This window comes from Falco naumanni, chromosome 11 (assembly GCF_017639655.2).
Source record: "Falco naumanni isolate bFalNau1 chromosome 11, bFalNau1.pat, whole genome shotgun sequence".
Classification (NCBI taxonomy): domain Eukaryota; kingdom Metazoa; phylum Chordata; class Aves; order Falconiformes; family Falconidae; genus Falco; species Falco naumanni.
This window is the reverse complement of record NC_054064.1, coordinates 32,220,582-32,227,592: the sequence shown is the minus strand read 5'-3', so window position 1 is coordinate 32,227,592 and position 7,011 is coordinate 32,220,582. Positions and strand designations below refer to the sequence as shown.

Below are 7,011 nucleotides of genomic sequence, written 5' to 3'. Positions count from 1 at the left end.
GGGAGGCGCCAGGCCCGGCTGAGGCGCCTGAGGCGGGCCGGGCTGAGGCGGGCCCCCGGGAAGGCGGGCGCAGCGCGAGAGGCCGCAGGCTTTGCGCGGGAAGCCCAGCCCCGCCGTCAGGCCCCGCCAGCCCGGGCATACAGGCCCACGCGGGCTCTCCAGCTGTCGCTTCAAGGTGTTTTCCTTTTTTTATTGGCGTTTGGTTTGTGTGGGTTTTTTTTGTTTTTCGGGTATTAGTTTGGTTTTGGTTTTTTGTTCTGTTTTTGTGTGTGGGTTTTTTTTTTTTTTTAAACGGTCTGTTCTTTGACTCCACTACAGCAAAATGGTTCCTGAATCTCCAAGTTCTCTGGGGGCCAGTAGCACTTACATCTCCAGCCTGAACACACAACCTGTTTGTTCACATACCAACCATCTTTTCCAATTCAACTTGCTGCTTTATTTGTTTTCTAAAAGTATGTAAGAGTAACTACATCTCCTCTCTTCTAGACTAGATGTGCTGAGGATTTTGGGGTTTGTTTTAGTCTTTTGTAAAGTAGGTTCTTCATTCATCTCTCTTAAGCTGCTTAAAAGTAATAATTGGCTCTATCAGGAGCCAAGGGTTTAAAAAGAAAAAAAGTGCAGGATTTGGAAAGGATGTGACTTGAATTTCTTGACTGCAACTGGCACTGCTGCCTAACATCCTAGGGCAGTGTGAGGGAAAGGTGACGTGCCTGCGTTCCCTGGGCACTCAACAGCACAGGTTTGGGTTCATGCAGAAGGTTGGGTGTTGGTTGGGGTTTTTTTTCATTTTGTGATTTTACTGCCTTCTGCTGGTCAAAGATGATCAGACTAATTTTTTTTTTTTTATAATCACCACACAATTATAGCACGTGATTTAAAATTAAGCTTCAGTACAAATGCATGGATGTTTCAGGTATTTCATGTTGGGTTTTGTTGCATAATCTCACGGATAGAACATATTTCACATAGTAGATGTGATAAGTAAAGAGGTGTTAATGTTCAAAGCAGACAATGTCTTGTTTTAAAGGTCTAGGTATTGGTTTGAGGTGGGGAAGTAGCAGATCACCTTTGTAATCTTTCCCCTGCCTTTCAGCTCACTGCTTGCCCTTACTAACAGCACTTCATTTCTGTGTTCCGGTAAATTAGTGATCACAATTCTCATGTCTTTTAGGAATCCTTCAGACCCTAGCAGCAAGCATCTCTGTATAGTGGCATGATAGTAATAACACTACCATGATAAAAAATCTGGAAGAACAGTCACATGTGGTTACTGTTCCTTTTCAAAACTAGAAAGGAGAGGTAATACACAGAAAGTGGCACGCACACCATATATGTCTTTATATTTGAAGCAAAGATAAAGATTTAAAAATAAAAACCACGTTGCTGTTTGTACTAAACTCATGAAGGACTGTGGCCCCACAGTAGTGGGTATTCTGTCAGTACAGAAGGAAACAGGCCTCCTACCTTCAGAATTTTATGACCTGTTTGAGGAATAATAGTTCTTTAAAGTTTCATCTTTGCTTTTATTCTCAAAGACAAAGATGAATGTGCTTGTCTGTTTGTGTATGTTCTTGAATATTGAGAGCTGAGTAGCTAACGTGGCTTGGATTTGGCTAAATGCTGAACAAAAAATTATTTAGGTGATCAGATGAAATGGCTATTCCCTTGCCTGAAATTAGTTGCCTGCACCTTCCTGCTCTGAAATTTAATAACCATGCCCTGATTTCATAGGCCACACAATATGCCATCTGGATATACATTGTAAATCCCTCAGGCAATCAGGTTATGAGAATGAAGATATTTATTTTCTGCTTTTTGCACTAGTCAGATCATACAAAAAAAGCTTTGATTGCAAAATAATTACTCAGGCAACCATAAATAACTGTCTGCAAGGAGAGGATTTTCTTCACATTCATTAATTACTATTTCTGTAGGAAAGATTTGCCGAGGGAGTGGGAGAAAACATTGCATTCAACAAACTTCTAACAAATGTCACAGAGTTTACACTTAAAACATTTTAAAGACATAAAGGCCATGCAAACCATCTTTGAGCTCCACTTCTACTAAGTTAATATACTACTAATAAGGAAATATTTTAAATCTGTGTTTGTGGAAAATATAATTTGTCTTTGCTTTTTTTTAATAGGTAAACCAAGCGGGTAACGCCAAGCAGCAATGCCAAGAAGACAAAACCCTAGAGAAGATACTTTTTGCATTATGGTTCTTTGAGATGCCATGGCTGCACAACATTCACCCACCAAATACTGCAGAATGGTAAGATAACACCGAATTGCTGGGCAGTCAGGGGAATGAAGTTTGTAATCCCGTATCTGCCACTAGCCTACCAGATCGCCTGTGGGAAGTCGTCTAAGCATTCATCAATAATCTGCAATATATTTGGAAAAGACCGTTAAACATTTGGCCAACAGTATGTGCTTTCCAAAACACCCATTTGCCTGTCTAAACAGAGCAGACCTTGGGTCAAGGAGCTATAAAGAAGAGAATTTTTCCTCATTTATTTTTAGTTTCATTTCCGAGGGAAGTAAGCCATCTGTGATCTATTTCCCTCTGGAAAGTTTTGAAACTGCTCTGCAATTTAATCAAGTTTGCAGAGCTTCAGAGATAGTAAATACCTCCAGTTTCTGTGGAAATAGCTGCTCAGGTAGAAAGACACTGTGGAATAGGATAAAGGGAAAACACTGGAATCCAGGCTGTGTTAGTTCTGCTGCTTACAGAACTACTTGTTAAAATAAATGACAATAAGGTTGCTCCCACCCATTTAAGAACAGAAAACCTCAGACGTGCTTGTGGGAGGGTTGCCTGCGCTTAGCAACACTACTGGAAATAGAATGGTTAGATAAATGATATGGAGCTTTATAAGGATGAGAAGCATTATTGATTAAAAACTAAAAGCTATGAGAAATCTTTTGTCTCTGAAGCAAGCCTGTTGCTCCAGAACGTCATGGGTTTCGCAAAGAATTTGGGATCTTCAAGGTTAATAGTCAATGCATGCACACCATAAAGCAGCAAAGCAGCATGTACGCTTGAGGGATCCATTCAGGGCATAAAGGATTCTCCCAAGCTGCTTCTAGAAGTTTTCCCACCTGCATGCCCAGACTCTGACTATGCTGTCTGCTGAGGGTGGCCCCAAGGTCCTTTCCTGGACTAGACTCACATGTCTACCAAAGTGTGGATCTGCTCACATGCCTGGTTATGTCAGTCTGCCTGTGCAACCACTGTGGCAGCAGTTTGTGCGCCATCCTTTCAAGCAGTAACGCAGGATGAAAGGGACCGAGTGAGTCTACCCCCTCGCTAGGTTGCTGTTGAGGTGTTCGTTTCCACTGATTTAGCCAGCATGCTTCTACTCATACCGCTCACTACATCCAAACCCAGATTTTCTTACTTTATCCTAGGATTAGGCTAAGCAAGAGGAGGCTCCAGTAGGATATTGTAAGAATCTGTGCCAAGGCTACCCTTAATTTAAGATCTTAGTTAAATACCTGGAAAGAGTAAATAAAGACCATATTAGTGGCATTTACAGAGTATTAAACTGGGAGAGATTGTAAGCTATATTCAGAGTAGAAACATAAACTACCTGAAAATTATAAACATGAGCAGAAATTAATGGAAGCTTGGTTGGGAAGACTATGAGTCCTTATCTGAGGAACTTTTAAGTTCATGAACCCATCTATTAAAATGAAGAAATCTGAAAGTAATAATGCCAGGAGAGAAAGGATAAAGGCAAAAATGATGCAGACATCAAGTACTGCCATACAAAGAAGGCTGCAGAAAGGCTAATGCAGCTGAGGATTCGAATTTCCATTTCTTCTTCAAAAGGAACTCTTCCTCCTGTAGAAGTATGAGTCTGGCCACCATTCCTGCTGCAATGTCTGCTGGGCTACCCAGCTGCTGCACCTAAATTCTGGAGGTATGTCCAAGAGAAAGGGAGGAACCAGACACTACTGCTGCTTCCCCCATCTTCAAATAACACCAGTGCCTGGAACTGTTGTGCTTCTCCCAGGGAGCAGAAGCATGATCCTCCTGTGGGTCAGGTTCACAGGCTGGGAGATTCTGCTCTAGGCAGAATGTTTTACACACAGCTGTTTTGCTTTGTGCAATAGTTGATACGATTTGATTTGGTGTCCAGAACTACAAAGTATCTCCCTTCCTTGCCATGGGGTTCCCTCGTGGTCTTCTGATGTCTGGGATGAATACCACCATTCCCTATAAAACTGGTCTTTAAAATGCTGTACTCAGGGCACCTTGGCTCTGCTTCAAGCTCTGCTGTCATTAGCTTCTGCTATGCCTGGCTTGAGTCATCTATAAAAGAATTAACATGGATGTGAGGGATGTAGTGAAGGCTGCAGGCACCTGGAGAGTCCTTACTCCTTCTTTACTCTCCTAGTTTCTCATCTGCCTGTCAGAATCTGGGCACTGGGCAAATGAGGCTGCTCTTTCTTGCTCTGAGAACACCAGCATCTTCACTCTTGCCAGACATGTCTTGAGAAGATAATGATGCTTTACAGTTTATATTATATGTGCAGTTCCTTGTCTGTAAAGCAAAATATTTGCAAAGAGAGACATAAGATTTGGCCCTTAATTAATTTAATTCGTTTCACTTAGTTGCCAGTAGATGGCTCTCTGAATTTGCAATCCCTTATTTACTACATTGTTTACTGAATTATGTTGGACGCGTTTTCAGTGGAAAATGTTTTCAGAGTGTTTGCTTTGAGGAAGTTTGCGTAAGAAGAACAAGGAAGCAATGGACTGAGTAAATAGACTGCTAGCAAACAAGGCACAGGATCAGTTCGCTTTTTGCGAAATGTTTCATGGCTACAATCCAAAAGATTTTTCTTCTGCAGGACTTAATCTTATAATTATTAGGCTCAAAGAGTTATGTCTGTGTTTGCATGACGTGTTTACCAAATTTGATTATAGCCAAGTAAAATTCACTCTCAAATCAAAAAGCATTTTGGTTATGTGTTCTAAAGGATGCATGTGGTTTATGGACCCAGTACCCTGGTGAATTGATTGAAATGCTTCTTCATTCACACCCCTTCAGTGTGAGACATGTTGTTTCACGGATACATGTGTGTTGATGGAGCACTGGATCTAGGCCATGAACTTCAGATAGGTGCTTAGCCCAAATGCAGCTCGCAAATGTAGGCTGAACTGTTCATGCGTCACCTTTTTGTTACATGTTATCAGAGAAGAACCAAATGTGACTTTCAACATGGCAGTCCATGTTGTGATAAATTGCTGGGCTTCCTCCCAGCCCCCAAATCAGCAAGGTTACTAGAAGGGAAATGGAACAGCTACAGTGGAGACCCATCCTCTTTCACAGCATCCCTCAACTCCCAATTTACTATATGCTCAGTCTTTGTCTTGGTGGAGTACTACCACATCCAGAACAGGTGAGGATCACCCCCCAGCTTCTCAGAGACCACCTACCTGGAGCAGCAGGTACTTATTGCTGACAGCTGCATAAATGGGCTAACTCCTTTTTGGAGGCAGTGATCTCTTTCAAAGACTGATGAATTCTACTGTATAGAACAAGCTAGGTTCCTTCTTTGCTTTCTAAAACATGATGAAGAATTGCAACACATTAAGGCAGAGTAACTTCAGAATGCTCATAATGTTGATAAAGTTCTCAGGTTTAAATTGGTTACTAGAAATATGTAGCCTCTAGCCAAACATTAATTTAAATTAAGCTGAGCTGGATGGAGGTATTAATTGCAGTATACACAGTCCCTCCACTGAAGGTCGTCTTGATTTGTCTTCACCCTCATGCCGAGATGCCAGTCACCCCTGAGGACAATACACAGGCACAAACAACTTTATGAAAAATAAGCAGCCTAACACTCCAAATACATAATCAATCGCATACAGTTTCACCCTAATGTAAAAGAAAATAGTTCTGTTTCCTACTGCAGGTAAAATTTGCCACACCACAGTTGTTTTTGAATTGGAGGAAGCTGCTAGTTCTTAAAGAGATGCCTGGAGAAATTTTTTTTGCACACTGAAATTCCAGGTAACAGGTCTGTGTCCAGTTGGTCACATTCTCCTCTTTGCAAAGCATGAGTTTCTTTCTTCAGATGAAACATTTCCTTCAACTAATTTGCTTTTAAGATGAGAAAATGAGACAGAAAAGTTACGTGACTCACAGTGCCTGTCTGTGGCAGCACTCACCTTAGTACTGGGAATATCAGTGTTGCCACGACATCGATCATGCTGACTTGCCAGTGATATGGAGGCAGGATTTGTTGATACCGTGAATTTTAGTGTTTGGCATTATTGGATTTATAACAGTAAAAGACTGCATTTCCTGCCCCCCCCCCCCCCCCCCCCCCAATTTCCCTTTTTCCTTGACTTCTTTTGATTAATGCTCCACGCACTACAGAATTTAGAGTCAATCTATAGAAGCTCTTGGTTCTCTTTACAAGGTCATGTGTACATTTCCACCAACCCCAGTGGTCTCTAACTATTCAAAGTCATTGACACCAACTTTGTAGACTTGTGTCAGGCTGTTACTGTATAAAAAGTAATGAGGAATCTTTGTTATTTTTCTGAAATGCACTTGTTGATGTTGCCTCTTAAATGAATTGAGGGATTTTGTTCATATTTATACCAATTCTATGGAGAAAGCCTATTTATCTGCAAAGCAATACCCTTCCCTTGAGAGCACATAATACATACCGTATTTGGTAGAGATCTATTGTATATCCATTTTGTATCTTTGAATTGAAAATTAGTTTTTTCATCTTTGTACATAGATGTTCCACATTTGATAGGGTGGAGTTAGGTTTTTTTAATCTCTGTTGATACTTCTGTACATTGTATGCTTTGACAAGATGAGTGACAAACTGTTCATAAAGAGGTGGGCTTCTGTCCCCTGCTGCATTTTAGCTTTGCAGCCTACTGCAGTGATGATCTGCAATTAGTGCAGGGGCCCTTCACTGTCAAGGAGAGACTGTCGCATCAAAGCTCTATTGCTCCCAGTTATTGTCCTGC

General features: G+C 41.3%; 1 long non-coding RNA gene across 1 annotated transcript; it reads left to right on the top strand.

The window, feature by feature from the left end:
* Nucleotides 1-78: 78 nt before the first annotated feature.
* Nucleotides 79-6,767, top strand: LOC121095381. The gene is made up of 4 exons (XR_005830079.1): nucleotides 79-175; nucleotides 319-452; nucleotides 2,147-2,274; nucleotides 3,838-6,767. It is a non-coding gene; the product is annotated as an uncharacterized LOC121095381 (long non-coding RNA).
* Nucleotides 6,768-7,011: the final 244 nt, after the last annotated feature.